The sequence below is a fragment of the Schistocerca piceifrons genome, chromosome 2 (genome assembly GCF_021461385.2).
Source record: "Schistocerca piceifrons isolate TAMUIC-IGC-003096 chromosome 2, iqSchPice1.1, whole genome shotgun sequence".
Lineage (NCBI taxonomy): Eukaryota > Metazoa > Arthropoda > Insecta > Orthoptera > Acrididae > Schistocerca > Schistocerca piceifrons.
Genome location: NC_060139.1, coordinates 1,045,692,962 through 1,045,709,933, shown reverse-complemented (window position 1 = coordinate 1,045,709,933; position 16,972 = coordinate 1,045,692,962).

The window sequence follows — 16,972 nt, the reverse complement described above, 5'->3', positions numbered from 1 at the left end:
GTAGGTGACGATTTCTCCTCCGATTGTTTTTCTCCTATCGTCACCTCATTCTGAACAGAAATGATTAAAAACCGCGACTGTTATAACCTCAACCTAATTTGCGTTTACAGTACGGCAATCTGACATCTGTGAGCCTGCGCTCTGCTTCCTGCAACAGGGAACTATGCCTAAACGATTGTTCATTAAAAATCGAGCTTATTGCCTAATTTTATTTTCGTTTGTTTTATTTCTCGGAATGAAGCAAGTAAATAGCCCTATTTCACTCTCGTGCAGTTCGAACAATGGTTCTCGCTCGGATGATACACTTCTATCATTTTCAACTCCACAAGCTCAGTGATTAATAAATTCGTATTCACAATTTAATCATTATTTCTGTAGATTTCTGCAAGCCATTTCAAGGTCCTCTATATTACAAATAATCCTTTGAAATAATTTCTCTTCGGTAATTACACTACTGGCCATTAAAATTGCTTCATCAAGAAAAAATGCAGATGATAAACGGGTATTCATTGGACAAATATATTATACTAGAACTGACATGTGATTACATTTTCACGCAATTGGGATACATAGATGCTGAGAAATCAGTACCCATAACAACCACCTCTGGCCGTAATAACGGCCTTGGTACGCCTGGGCATTGGATGGCGTGTACAGGTACAGCTGTCCATGCAGCTTCAACACGATACCACAGTTCATCAAGAGTAGTGACTGGCGCATTGTGACGAGCCAGTTGCTCGGCCACCATTGACCAGACGTTTTCAGTTGGTGAGAGATCTGGAGAATGTGCTGGCCAGGGCAGCAGTCGAACATTTTCTGTATCCAGAAAGGCCCGTACAGGACCTGCAACATGCGGTCGTGCATTATCCTGCTGAAATGTAGGGTTTCGCAGGGATCGAATGATGGGTAGAGCCACGGGTCGTAACATATCTGAAAAATAACGTCCACTTCAAAGTGCCGTCAATGCGAACAAGAAGTGACCGAGACCTGTAACCGGTGGCACCCCATACCATCACGCCAGGTGATACGCCAGTATGGCGATGACGTCGCCAAACACGGATGCGACCATCATGATGCTGTAAACAGAACCTGGAATCATCCGAAAAAATGACGTTTTGCCATTCGTGCACCCAGGTTCGTCGTTGAGTACACCATCGCAGGTACTCTTGTCTGTGATGCAGCGTCAAGGGTAACGGCAGCCATTGTCTCCGAGCTGATAGTCCATGCTGCTGCAAACGTCGTCGAACTGTCCGTGCAGATAGTTGTCTTGCAAACGTACCCATCTGTTGACTCAGGGATCGAGACGTGGCTGCACGATCCGCTACAGCCATGCGGATAAGATGCCTGTCGTCCAGCACGGCGTTCCGTATTACCCTCCTGAACCCACCGATTCCATATTCTGCTAACAGTCATTGGATCTCGACCAATGCGAGCAGCAATGTCGCGATACGATGAACCGCAATCGCGATAGACTACAATCCGACATCAAAGTCGGAAACGTGATGGTACGCATTTCTCCTCCTTATACGAGGCATTACAACAACGTTTCACCAGGCAACGACGGTCAACTGCTGTATGTGTATGGGAAATCGGTTGGAAACTTTCCTCATGTCAGCACGTTGTAGGTGTCGCTACCGGCGCCAGCCTTGTGTGAATGCTCTGAAAAGCTAATCATTTGCATATTACAGCATCTTCTTCCTGTCGGACCGACCGGAGTGGTCGAGCGGTTCTAGGCGCTACAGTCTGGAACCGCGCGACCGCTACGGTCGCATGTTCGAATCCTGCCTCGGGCATTGATGTGTGTGATGTCCTTAGGTTAGTTAGGTTTAAGTAGTTCTAAGTTCTAGGGGACTTATGACCACAGCAGTTGAGTCCCACAGTGCTCAGAGCCATTTGAACCAAACCTTCCTGTCGGTTAAATTTCGCGTCTGTACCACTTCATCTTCGTGGTGTAGCAATTTTAATGGCTAGTAGTGTACTATACCTACGTGCGCGGACTACGTTCGTCTGCCATCGGCAAGAACCCATCACTGACTCTACCCTACACTGTCGGTGATATCAGGCAGTAGCTGCAGTTGAAGAGAAGAGAAACCGTCAACAATATTCTGGAAAATCAGCGATATTCACAGCTGTGTGTACCGCTGGCTAGGATACCGATATCGCTAGCCTTCCAGTCTGAGGAAAAACAGTGAAAACTAAGTGTTCAGCTTGGCAGAAGCATGTCATCACCGGAATTAACAATGAAAAAATATTTACAAACGCTTGTTGTTCTGTGTATATTTGACATATTTTCATTGGGTGCCAGTCATGAAATGAATACCAATATCCACATGTGACAGTGCAAGAATTGTGGTAAAAAACAAGCACTACAATGTGTCTGTGAAAGTTAGTTGCAAGTGCTCTTCTGTTGTGTCTTTATGTGCTTTAAAATAGCTTTTTAAACTGATACATTAAATGTAGTTGAAATAATGTGGTAGCGGGCACAACGGTGGTTGACAGTCAATGTAAAAGTAATAAGACGAATTTAGTGGTTTCCAATGTGGTGTCCATCATATTAAAAAAAATTCTCGGTGAATAACGAAATTTCTGGTGTTCAAGTATACAGATGACTGCAAGAAATGATATGTGAAGTTTTTACATTAATGTTGCAGGAAATCTATAATAAATAGAAAAACAATTTTTCCTATCTGAGATTCATAAGGTATACTTGTGAACACTGAATGTGGACACTACCAAATGATAGTACAATTGTCATCACAAAAAATTCGGTTTGTCCTCAATTCTTGAATTAACAGATTCCATATCTGTAAGTCTCAGATGTGTGACATTTGTGTAAGTGAGGGATCCCCAAGTGCAACCAGCTGTCTCCAGCTATTGTACCTGCCAATGTACCAAACAGACAAACAGCTTGTGATTGTATGCAGGTCGAAGGAACCTGACATACTCACAACAAGGAATTGTGTTGGTATAGCGTAACTACTCAAGACTACAAGAAAGATTTTACGGAGGAACGTTCTTGGAAAATCCATTAGGGTGATACGCAACAGTGATGAACTTTGTTAATGAGTAGCTCAGCTGGCAAGACAAAAAATCCAAGCTGGTCACCCAGTTAGCCACTGCCAGTAGCACCTGCCTCAGCTCATTCAGTCACCGCCATGGGAGCTGCCTTGCTTGCTCACTTCGCTGCTGTTACTCCTTTCCTTGTCGATTACTGGTAGTTCCTTAATTAACATTATTTGATCATCGCTTGGGTAGAATTCAGTAAGCACAACGGGTTGAGATGTCCCTATCACTTAATTATATAATTTGTGGAAAACTGTTATTGAGCTACACTAAAAAAATGGCACCACGATTATTGGAGACATAGTTCGTCTAATGCAACTTATTGAAAGGCTGTTTTTATTGTGCTATACATGTTTCGGTACATTTCCTTTGTGAATTATGTTCAGATGCCTGTAATGTGTACCTGTTTTCTTATAACTGCGCTGTACGTAACACAATTATCATAGTTGCGTTAGACGAAGTGCATCCCAAGAATATAGAACCAAGGAACGATGATTATACGACGATATTCGAATAAAAATTCAAACTTGATGAATCCTCCCATCTTCGATGACTGCCCGATTACTGCTCCGTGCAATTACTACATTTCGCCTGAAACGCGACCGTAAATTTCGGTAAACGACTCGGTTGCCATTCGACTGCTTCCTCCGGCAGGTTTTTCGAGACTGCTCGCTACTGTGGACTATAAAGACTGCCACCCTAGCAAGTGCTCAATAACAAACACCCGTAAAACACATTGTAGGGTCCAGATATGTTTAAGCGCGGATTGTCACAACTCATAGAGGATGTACCCCTTTGTTGTCGTATCGATCAAGATACAGCAACGGTGACCTCGGCATCTCCATGTAAAACCTCCCATCCGTATACGCTGTCTGTCCACTCCTGCACACAGTATGGTTTGGTTTGCGCCATTCAGAATGGAATAGCCCCCCTGGTAAAGATATACACTAAGAAACCACAGTGAAAATCAGCCTGGCAATTGTTCCTTTGTCTAAAATCTGAGAAGACGACCCTGAGATGATTATTATATGATAATTGTTTTCTTTCTGTATTTGTAATGTGCTATAGATAACTATTAAGCCTGCCAGAATAAGCTTATTAATGGGTAATGACAAATGGTTCAAATGGCTCTGAGCACTATGGGACTCAACTGCTGAGGTCATTAGTCCCCTAGAACTTAGAACTAGTTAAACCTAACTAACCTAAGGACATCACAAACATCCATGCCCGAGGCAGGATTCGAACCTGTGACCGTAGCGGTCTTGCGGTTCCAGACTGCAGCGCCTTTAACCGCAAGGCCACTTCGGCCGGCGGGTAATGACAGGAACTGAAGCTGTAATCCAAACGATACACAGGGTGAACACCAATAAAGCCGACAAACTGTAGGGACAGGTTCCTAACTGGATATCGAGGAAAAAAGGTCCTATGAACATGTGTCCGCAAATGGACAGTGTGCCTGCGACGACAACAAATAGTCCCGGAACACAGCACAGAACTACATCGCATCCACGTCACAAATGTTCAGGGTGGCCTCCATGAGATGCATTGTACGCGTTCACACGTCGCATAATGGACTGCCGCACTCGTAATCGTACTTTGCCTTACACCATGTTGGCGGGCCACTTGTATACTGTAGAACCTGGCCCTCCACATTTGGTGTCCGCACAGTCCACCACCTCCTTCCACGTTGGTCTGTCTGGAAGGACCCATGATCACACAGACGCCCAAAAAGGGCTTGAAATGTTGTGTGATGTTGTTGGTGTCTGTTAGGGTACTGTTTTGGTACAGCCGTGCTCTTTCGACCTTTTCCATCTGCTTGGCTGTACACAAACACCATCTCGGCTTGTTTCCAGTATGAATACCTGACCATTCTGCTGCTTACAGTACGCTGCGTCAACAGCACAGCCTGCAACGTGCAAGGAACACACAGCACTTGGTCAGAGAAAGAGTCATCCAGCAGCGCCATCTACCGCGGCAACGATGCATTGCCGTACACGTGTTCGTAGGATCTATTTTCCTCCACTTGCAGCCAGGAATCCTTCCCTGCCGTTTGTCGGTTTCGTTAATGTTCATCGTGTATATTTTGTGGCAACAAAATGTTTGTAATGTATCCTATGAACATTCCAGCAGTCTGCACAACCAATCCTTTTTTGGTTACTGATTTCAAATGCTGTTCTCAAGTGTAAATTATTTTTATGTAATAAATTGAGTAATAAACGAATTTCCCCTGGGATAACAACACTGCAATAGGTGGAAAGTGGCAAACAGGTAGAACAACCTCACTCTTGCACCCTTCCTCTTCTCTTTCATTATCATCTTTTCCAGAAATAATGATGGTGCTCTCCACATGCTGTGGAACATCAAAAACCTTAAAGCACTTGACTCGCAGGTGTCAGCTAAGAAGGGTTTCACCAAGCCATGAACTTGCATGAACGAAAAAAGGGTCTCCCATGGAGAGATGATAATGATGATGATGTTTGGTTTGTGGAGCGCTCAACTGCGCGGTCATCAGCGCCCATACAAATTCCCAATCTGTACACTGTGCAATCTAGCCACTTTCACGAATGATGATGGAATAAAGAGGACAACGCAAACACCCAGTCCCTTGGAGAGACGATTCACAATGAAGCTCTTTACTTGGTGATATAGTACGGATGCGTCAGTACGCCTGGTAGCCATGTTGGTTTAATTATCACCTCGAAAATACAAAAACAAAAAAAAAGAAAAACAAGCTCTGACCATGAGACCTGACGGTGGTGGTAGTCCTACTGTTCATATTCACTCTTCAGTGGTACACCTTTTGCCCAGCGACTGATGACTTGGCGAAGACCATGACTGTGGAAGTCACAAAACGTTTCACCTCGAAAATCACTTCTTCCTCACAATTTAAATGAATGCCATGATATGTTTTGGAAGCCCGGTTGTTGTATTGTGAATTAATGTCAGTCTTCGACTAACTTATACTTCTAGGGGAAGTGGATTTAGCTCTCCCTAGTTAATAAAAACAATTTGTGTTAACACAGGACGACCGATTGCAATGCTCTTTGCTCTCACAGAGTAATACTCGTACGTCTATTATCCTTGTTCTTCGCCGCTGTGTCCAAGGACAACGCGGACACGCTGTAAGGTGTCAGGCAAATCCACCTTCCATGAAAACCCTGACATGATAAGCAAATCCAGTAGTATGTCACATAACTCCGAATAAATCGTGACATTAAATTAACCAAAGAAATACGAGTAACTAGTGAGCAAATGGAATACCACAGATTATCACAAGAATGGCTAAATGCAGCCTTCCCACCGTGAGACAGACGCAGTTCCGAGGGGAGGAACGAGAACAGAACAGAACAGAAGCCGAGAGCAGAACCGTGTTAAGCTAAAAGGCCCTACGATAAGGGACGGACCCCCACGTCGCCAGCTTACCGTCAGGACCACCCCCCAGCCCATGTTAAAAAGCTAGAGCCCTCCAGAAGAACAGTATAGATCTTAACGATAACACAAAAAGGACCACACCAGCTGCAAGTTTTAGCGTTAGACTTTTTCGCGTCTCTGTTACGTTGCAAACTTTAAAAACATTGCCCCACCACGAAAAGTATAACGTTTCTCATTGGATAGACAGAATTTTTGTAGGCAGAGCATAAGGTTAACATTGAGACTCTGATTGGTCAGATGAAACCACAGCCAGATAGTTTTTTTAAACCGGTAAATTGTAGTAAGGAGAAGTTAGGGGAGAGTTGCTTCCTAGACAGCGAGGTGAGCGGAGCTTTGCTGCCCGCCGACCCCTGACGAACACCGACAAGGTAATGAATACACGCGATGCCGCATAACAGCGCGTAAAGCTTCACTCAGAACTGCAGAAGTCTCATCTGTTACACCCCCTTTTTGCGTACTACTAGTGTCGATCATCAATTACAGCTCATGGTGTTCACATTTGCCACTTGAAGTAAAAATTTGAAACGCGATGATTTTTCTGTTATATAGTTATTGAGAAGCCACATCAGCCACTGTAATTTACGACAAGTTAGATAAGTAATTAAAGATAATTGAGGGTCACTGTAGACCATTTTGATAGTTTTCTCTCTTGTGAAACTTAATTTAAACCTAGATTATAGATGTGATGTGGCATAGGTCATCCTTCGATCCATTGTAGAACTTGGAAACCCACTCAGGGAATATTCGTTCACATTTTTGTTGAACGCAGTTGGTTTTTATCATCCTGTATTAAAATATTTCTTTTATCAATAGTGCAATTTATAAACAATGTTTTGTGAGTAGAATACAATTTCCAATGGTAAACTTAACTGCTTTTTCGACGTTATTTTACCAGCTAACTAAAAATAGGAAAGCCTTGAACCCATTCCACTAAATTTAGTTAGTATTAAGATTCTTTTACAGGGAGTGCAGTGGAGCTGACGCTGAAATAATTAAGTATTTGGTTATATCATCGCTAGTCTCACTGAACTCTTCTGAATTCTACATGTCATGTGTGGTCTGGCGTCTCCTTACCAGCAACAGGTCCTAGGTTCAAACTAGTCAATTCCCTAAAAAACACGCTCAGAGCGTCGTTGCGCGGAAGTGGTAGGGAGACTTGATATAGAACAGACAGACACCACGCAGAATGTTAGAACGCCTTAAGTCAAGCAATTTGGTAGACAACAAGATATGTTTATTTTTAATGTGTCGCCTACCCACGAAAAGTTGGCGGACAAGTTAAAGATTCTTGAAAATTAAGTCGCGTCTGTGTATAGCAGAGGTTTATTTTGTACCGTCCGTTTCATGAATTTAACAACAAACTGAAAGAGATCTAAGTCGTCTGCATATATCTAAGTTGACTGATAATGACTCTAATAGTGTTGGAGTACCAAAATATACCTGGATGACTGCATGGAAAAGGAAACACCAGAATTCTTATACTTTCAACTAGCGGTTTCAGAGTTAAGGAATCCAAAGTTACAGAACACAGTCAATCAAATCCGCAACACTTGTTGCATAATTGAAACACACAAGTAAGTGAGTTGCTCAGAATGTCACCCAATATTGCAAACTTACATTTCCTGAGGAACACAAAGTCTACCAAACAGCACCAATTCGGGAGAGCGGCGCTTCACACCCGCGTCCGGCCATGCTAATTTAAGTTTTCCGTGATTTCCCTAAATCACTTAAGGCAAATGCCGAGATGGTTCCTTTGAAAGGACACGGCCGACTTCCTTCCCCATCCTTCCCTAATCCGATGGGACCGATGGCCTTGCTGTTCGGTCCCCTCCTCCAACCAACCAACCAAACAGCACCAGAGGCCGCTAGGACGCAATCCATCAAAATTATCTCCCCACACAGCAGCCGGCTGCCAAGTGATCCTAACTGTCTTACTCCTTCCGAACTCATCTCGAAAAACTCAACATGGAGGATACGATTCCATGCTGTTGTCAATGTGATGAGCTAGGAGTGTTGCTAAATTCATGAAAAAATTGTGGAAAGCAAATGTAACTTCCGTCCTTATGCTTACTACATGCAAGTTGTTACTGGTCCGAAAGCAATGTTTACACTACTGGTCAGCCTCCCACAAGATGAACACTGCCTTGAGCGACGCAATACTATTGGCTGAACCCAATTTTTAGAGTCAACGCAACTGTTTCTTCCATGCTGGTCAAACAGAGCCGTGGCATCTTGCTTTTTTAAGTTCATGCATTCTCTGTGGACTGTAGGGCAGCTGCGGCATTCGCTGACCACAGGAGATGTCGGCGCAAGCCTAGCTTTCAAAAGCCGTGGAGCGGGCAGCTACCCGACTTCCGCAAAACTGCCTGTATTCTGAAGAAAGCGGGGGGGGGGGGGGGGGGGCTCTTCACCTAATGAGATTAACGGACTGCCTTCTGCTAACGAAAGAGGACATAGACATTTCCAGCGACACACGACCCCAATGTTCAAGGCGCAAGGCTATCTTTCCAAGCACACGGCATCAGTATTCTCACTAAAATAATCAAGAAATAGAGGGAGAAAATGAATTAATATTGTATAGTGATGTGTGACAGTAACATCACAGGTTTCTCTGGTACCGAGCGCCGCGGGTTCCGAATCCGCGCCGGACGGCGTGGACGTCGATTACCACTAGAGGTCTCTGCAGCCGTCGCGCCGTATGCCGTGACTGCACGCGCGTTCCTGGCCTTCATATAACGTGAGGGCGCCGCGGTGGAGCAACTGGTCCCGGCGGCCAATAGCGACATACTCTATCATGTACTGAAGCGCCTGCCTCTCGCTCAGCAGGCAGTCTGATATTCACGTTAGTCTATCAACATTTTGCCTACATACTGTGTGTTTACTTTACGTTGTTTCCGTGTACGAGTGGATGTTGTCGTTTCATGAGGTTCCGGTTGTGACCCTGTTGCTATTTGCGTATTTTTGTTCGTTAGGTCTTGATCGGTCGTCCGTCGTTGTTCGTGTCCATCCTTCACCGTTCGTTTTGTTTGTTCGCGGACCGCTCCCGTTTGGTCCAGCAGCGCTTTCTTTCTCGGCAACCCCGCGACCGTTCCGGTCGCGGTTACAAAAGTTTCTGCATCCGAGGAAACTGGAAAGACTTATTGGATGACACGTCGGGAGAGTACGGGATAGTCTGACGAAGCAGGATTTGTGACTATGTCCAGTACAGATGACCTTCGCGTTTTTCTGGAGCAAAAACACACCTTTGATACGCTTCACAGGATACTTTGTGTCGATAACCTCCCATACCCTCTTCAGTTTATTTCGGTAGTACTCTCCTGTTCCAGTGTGCCTTTTATGAGGATGAACTGTTAGCATGCATCATGGCAGTCCCAAAGAATACTCATCATCAACTTGATCACCGAGCGAGGTAGCGCAGTGGTTAGCACACTGGACTCGCATTCGGGAGGACGACGGTTCAATCCCGTCTCCGGCCATCCTGATTTAGGTTTTCCGTGATTTCCCTAAATCGCTTCAGGCAAATGCCGGGATGGTTCCTTTGAAAGGGCACGGCCGATTTCCTTCCCCATCCTTCCCTCACCCGAGCTTGCGCTCCGTCTCTAATGACCTTGTTGTCGACGGGACGTTAAACACTAATATCCATCCATCCATCAACTTGATCTATGATGGCTTTGCCGGTGGTGGCTAATCCATGCATCAACTGGCTGCTTTTCTTCATTGTCTCAGGCTTGTAGTGATTCAACCAACAGGCGTCCATGATGATTAGGAGCCCAAAGTCATCCTGATTTTCCTGACACGCTGCAACATTTCCGCTGCTGCCTCGTCTCCGTGAGGTGTGAGCGAGACTGATTTTGACTTCATTTTCACTATCGCTTAGATTGTGATACGCAGGTGTTTGAGCACCTGGACGTCCAATACTATTACGTTTCTTGGATCAGAAGCATGGTCTGCCACTTTGTTCTTAGTCATTCATATTTGCTTGTCCACATTGGTAGCGTCGGAACCACATGACCACACTGTCGTATGGTGATGTACTGTTGCTGTTCAGTTACACAAACTCAGTGTCGATTGTTGTGGCGCTGTTCCTCTTCACATGAAGAAAACGAATTACAGTACCACACTCGACTCAGTCGAAGGGGTGCGCTATTTTCCTTTGGCCACTTTAGCGGCCTGCTGTTGTATGGAGACACAGGGTCCTCAGTACTTATCAAGACAGCAGAGATAGGAAACAAATAAGAAGTTGATTATGTAGCTTCATTTACACTGAAGAGCCAAAGAAACTGGTACACGTGCCTAATATCTAGTAGGCCCCCGCGAGCACGCAGAAGTCCCGAAACGCGATGTGGTATGGTCTCGTCTAATGTCTGAAGTGGTACTCGAGGTAACTGGCACCATGAATCCTGCAGGACTGTCCATAAATCTGTTACGGCGTAAAGTAAAGCGCCGGCACGCCAGTCGGGAACGACAAAGAAGAGAAGGCCGTGAGACGAAGTCAGCCAATTGCACGCTGACCGGACTTCCCTCCATGACGACAACGCGGCAGCAGCGGCTCATATGTGAAGAAACTAAAGCGCCGCGACCGACGGGTGACAGCCCAGTTCAGTAGCAGCTTCAAGATTAGCGACTTCGATAGGAGCTTCAACTCTAGGTACTTCGCTTGTACTCTCTATGTGGCACAGACTTGGGACTGTCTATACTGAAGAAGATTGATTATTTTGTGTGTCGCCCTTTGCTTGTGAAACATCTGTGTGATTGCCAAAGTTAAGTACTGTAATTTTCTTATTGTAATAAAACTCCTTAATAGGACTTCGTCCGCCCCCGGTAGCTGAGTGGTCACGGCAACAAACTGTCAATCCTAAGGGCCCGGATTCGATTCCCGGCTGGGTCGGAGATTTTCTCCGCTCAGGGACTGGGTGTTGTGTTGTCATCATCATCATTTCATCCCCATCGACGCGCAAGTTGCCAAAGTGGCGTCAAATCGAAAGACTTGCACCAGGCGACCGGTCTACCCGACGGGAGGCCCTCGACACACGACATTTTTTTTTAAAGGACTTGGTTGGTTGTTTGTCTAGCGAACCGAGTACACAGGCTTTCTAGAAACTACAAAATCCGTAAGAGTACGAGGGGTTGGAGATCTCTCCTGAACAGCACGTTGCAAAGCACCCCAAATATGCTCGATAATGTTCATGTGTGGGGAGTTTGGTGGCCAGCGGAAGTGTTTAAACTCACAAGAGTGTTCCTGTAGCAATTCTGGACGTATGTGATGTCGCATTGTCCTTCTGGAAGTGCCCAAGCCCGTCACAATGCACAGTGGACATGAATGAATGCAATCTTCGTTGATCCATTATGGATCGTGGGACGACGGCTGGCACGAACTTCTTGATGCAATAATTTACCAATAGCCGTATTAATTGTAGTAATTTATTTTATTTTATGAACTTATGTGTGCTACCAATTTCGGCATTACATTGATGCCATCTTCAGGGCCCACACGTCATAGTCGTAAGATCGCTATACACGGAAGGTCTGTGTCGCCTGTCCACCAAGAGCTGTTGCAGGACGATTTGATTCACGGATCCAGTTATATGGCTCCTTCCGTGTATAGCGATTTTACGACTGTGACGAGTGGGGCCTGAAGATGGCATCAATGTAATGCCGAAACTGGCAGCATATAGAAGTTCATTAAATAAAATAAATTTCTACAATACATACGGCTATTGGTAAATTATTGCATCAAGAAGTGAATGAATGCAGGTGATCAGACAGGATGCTTACGTACGTGTCACCTGTCAGAGTCGTATCTGGACGTATCATGGATCCCGTATCACTCCAACTGCACACGTCAAGCACCATTACAGAGCCTCCACGAACTTGAACAGTCAACTGCTGACATGCAGAGTCCATGAATTCATGAGGTTGTATCCATACCCATACATGTCCATTCGCTCGATACAATTTGAAACGAGACTCGTTGGACCAGGCAACATACTTCCAGTAATCAACACTCCAGTGTCGGTTTCGACGTGCCCAGCCGAGGCGTAAAGCTTTGTGTTGTGCAGTCAGCAAGGGTACACGAGTCGGCCTTCGGCTCCGAAAGCCCATATCGATGATGTTTCGTTGAATGGTTCGCACGCTGACACTTGTTGATGGCCCAGACTGAAATCTGCAGCAGTTTGTGAAGGGTTGCACTTCTGTTATGTTGAACAATACTCTTCAGTCCCGTTCTTGCAGGATCTTTTTACGGCCGCAGCGATGCCGGAGATTTGATGTTTTTCAGGATTTGTGATATTCACGCTACACTCGTGAAATCGTCGTACGGGAAAATCCCCATTTCATCACTATCTCGGCGATGCTGTGTCCCATCGCTCGAGCGTCGGCTATAACACCACGTTCAAACTCAAACTCTGATAATCTGCCATTGTAACTAACAGCTGCACTTGTTGTCTTATAGAGGCGTTGCCGACCACAGTGCCCTATTCTGCCTGTATTTGAATACACATACCTATAGCATTTTCTTTGGCGCTCCAGTGTATTTCTTTGATAAATAAAACTTTTTGACCATCGCTCGTATGCTCTGTTAGATAAGGATGATTCAGAATTCGGCGATGGCCTTGAGAAAAGAAGTATTTTACTGAAGCTACCTTTATGTAGGAGCGGGACTCAAAACCGGGACTATTGCCTTTCGATGTGCCAGTTGAACTATGCTAGCACGATTCATAACCCGTCTTCACAGCCTTACTTCCACCAGTACCTCATCTCCTAGCTTTGTGATATCAGAGAAGTCCTTCTGCCTAACTTGCAGGATTAGCACCGCTCAACGAAAAGATGCTGCCGAAACATTGGTTAGTCACATCCTGGGCGATTGTTTCAGGAATGAAATTTCCAGCGCTGATATTAAACATTTTGGCAGATTACAACTGAGTATCGGACCGGGGCTCGAATCTGGGACCTTTGCCTACGACGGGCAAATTTCTTTCTGAAGTATCTTACTGTTTGATTTGGTGAAACTACTGACGATGGGATTTGAACTTCGGTCCTTTAGAACAGTGTGTGGTGTCGTAACCACTGCGCCACGAGGAGCCTAATTGCTATGATGGTGCTGAGAAGCCGCTGTGTCGGCTTAACGATCGCTTTTACGGCAATTATGTGAGCATTTCAGCTTTGTGACCGTGGGGTATGCAGAATCTTTAAAAACCTGTATTATCTGGCCACCAGTGGACAGTTTTACTGTCGTCTTTACCTCCGCGGTACATTTAATAGCTACTCGTATTTCACGTCACTTCACTTTGAACAACACGATCGCTCATCTGGGCTGTGGACTAAGCGGCCTCTGTGATCAGCACGGTTCCCGTTTCTCCCGTCTTTGTATTAAAAGCGTTTGGGTACCCACCAGGTAGACGACTGGTGAAAGCGAACCCGAAGTTACTATTCTTGTCGTTTGCACACTGGGTAGCAGGAATACGTAGCACTTGAATGGTTCAAATGGCTCTGAGCACTATGGGACTTAACATCTGAGGTCATCAGTCCCCTAGAACTTAGAACTACTTAAACCTAACTAACCTAAAGACATCAAACACATCCATGCCCGAGGCAGGATTCGAACCTGCGACCGTAGCGGTCTCGTGGTTCCAGACTGACGCGCCTAGAACCGCTTGGCCACACCGGCCGGCACGTAGCACTTGAATTTCGTTGATTCACAAACGAGAATTGGTATGTCAGACTGTTCAACACTAGTTTAAAGAAACCACAGATGAAAACACGTCAATTTTATGCGGAGACTAAATAAATTGCTCAGACATCATACGTTGTGTAAACGTGATTTTTAAATCCACTGTGATGTCATACGTTTGACGGAAGCTCACTAGACGAAATGTGAGTCGGCCCTTCAAAACGGCCCACTGCTTCCTTTGCGGCGCTGTAGATGGTGCAGAGCTAGTACCAGGCTGCCATGGGCCATCCAACGCTGACAAGAGTCAGTCGCTTGGGATCCAGCGAGGTATACGGACCTTGCAACAATGACGTCACACTAGTAGGATTGTCCGTTACACTTCGAGAATGTTCGGCTCCGTGCAGGGCCCACAGGAAATCAATATTTAACTGAAAAGATACCCAATTAAGATCTAGATTTTGTCGTCTGCTGTCGAGAACTTTCATCCATTTAAAAGCGCAGTTAAGAATTCTTAAAATCATCTGAAACAGTTACTCGTTGCTCTGCGTAGACGGCTGCTGGCACTCGTAAGACCTGCATTATCACGCGCTGCGACGTACGCGCCACAGCCTGTCTTTCTCGTGGACCTCGGTCGGTTGCGTGGAATCAGCACAGTGGTATAGGTCGACTGGCGGACTTGAGAAAATGGCAGGGAGTTTCTGTCATATTTCGACCTGTCCATGTCAGCACCGTGACTGAAGTTGCAGAATATGTTGGCGTATCAGCACGGATAGTCAAGTTTGATTACAAGGCATTGTGTGCCACTCACAGTTACTCAACAACGTGTAACGGCATTGATCGTAAAAACTTTCTCACAAACAGAGACGAATGTCACGCCTTGTCTACGACAGTTGGTTTCAAAGCCGATAGGAATTACTGTTGGCAGTGAATTCAGGTCGATGTCAACTACTTACCGAACAAACATACTCGTAACTAAGAGAAATGCATACCATGGACGTTTGGAGTCGCGTCCCTCCCAAAAGGACGCTGCTAACAGTGCCATCCAAAGCTGCACGTCGGCAGTGGTCCAAACAGTTCAATAGCTAACGGGAAGCGTGTAATGTCGTCCGATAAATCACAATTTCTCCTCCTTTTTACACCAAGCAATGCGTAGAGAACATCGGCGGCGCAATGATGCTTTTAATCCGAAAAAAGTATAGAGTGTATAGTTAGTGTAGGGGGCCGTTCTCTAATGTTTTTGGGATGGTTTTCGTACCACAATGGGATACATTCATAGGTTACCGTGAATATGGAGCAGAATATCGAAATAACCAGTCTCGGTGCCCATATATTGTCATTGTATACTTTAATGATGAAAATGATGTGATGACTTCCGTCTTTCTAGACGATAACAGGCGAGTTCCCAGGGCTGTTCGCACAAGTTCCTGGTTTGTCGAACGCTTCCCGCTAAATCGCCTAATGTAAGGCCCACGAAAAAATGTGGAACAGCGAGTTAAATGTAGTAACCGGCATCCCTGTTATTTGGTGCCTCTATGGGATTTAAACACCGATGAGTGGCGTCAGTTGGTTATGGGATACCTGGAGAAACTTGTGGACGCTGTTCCTCATCGAACTGAGGGCATTATGAAGGCTACATTCGGTGTCATATGATATCTGGCTGACAGCTGCTTGGGGGGTGACTAATTTTTTGCGCTGTGTCATTATATCCGAATGCACAGTGACATTATAACACACTGTTGTGGGTGCTCTGTAATATATAGTTCAGTGCAATGGGAAAATCGTTCATATTAGTAAAAAACTTAAGTCATATGGCGTTATCGCCTGTGAGACGAAGAGAGAACCCGCCAGGGTAATCGAGAGCTCTAACGCGCTGCTTCCTGGACTCGGGTAGGCGCGCCGGCACTGGATCGAATCTGCCCGGCGGATTAACGACGAGGGCTGGTGTGCCAGCCAGCCTGGATGTGGTTTTTAGGCGGTTTTCCACATCCCGCTAGGCGAATACCGGGCTGGTCCCCACGTTCCGCCTCAGTTACACGCGTCGCAGACACTTGAAACACGTCCGCATTATTTCACGATTTCCACTAGACGCAGACAGTTGGGGTACGCTGATTCTGTCCTGGGGGGTACAGGGTGGCGGCAGGAAGGGCATCTGTCCACCCCTAAAACAACTAACATTGCCAAATCCGTTGTAACCACGCCGACCATGCGATCGCTGCGGGACTGTGGCGTGAACGAACGAACGAAGGAACGAACTGGGAGACGCCGAGAGGCATGTTCAGCTGCCTAATTGTAAATGTACTTCCTCTTCTCCGCACCTGCTGCACCTGTCCTTCGCGAAGCGTGAGACTTCTGTGTTAAGCTTATCTGAAACCTGTAGATAACTGTAATGGATGGTGCGTGTGTGTGTGTGTGTGTGTGTGTGTGATATGGTGGTATGTTTGCGTTGTATGATAATGAGAGAAGAGACAACGTAAGACCTGGTGCCAGCATATAGCCTACTTTTCTTGAGTATCAATGAGGCCGCCGAGCCTAAGGTCCCCTTCCTAGGGCGGGTCACCTTCAGCATCGTCACGTGCCCAATGAGACACTGCGTCTAGAGTTAAAATTTAATTCAGGAGACTGGCGTGAAGTCTGGTGATCAGGAACTTTACGCCACCACTCCTCTTCCACTTTGCCAGAAACTCAAAGGGAAAATTACCAAGAAGCGTAACGTACCCTGGCGATTAATCATGCGAACACTGAACTCATTCTTTCAGTCCGTGGTACAGGGATTTTGTAGCATCGGTGATTTCATACTAATGGCGTATT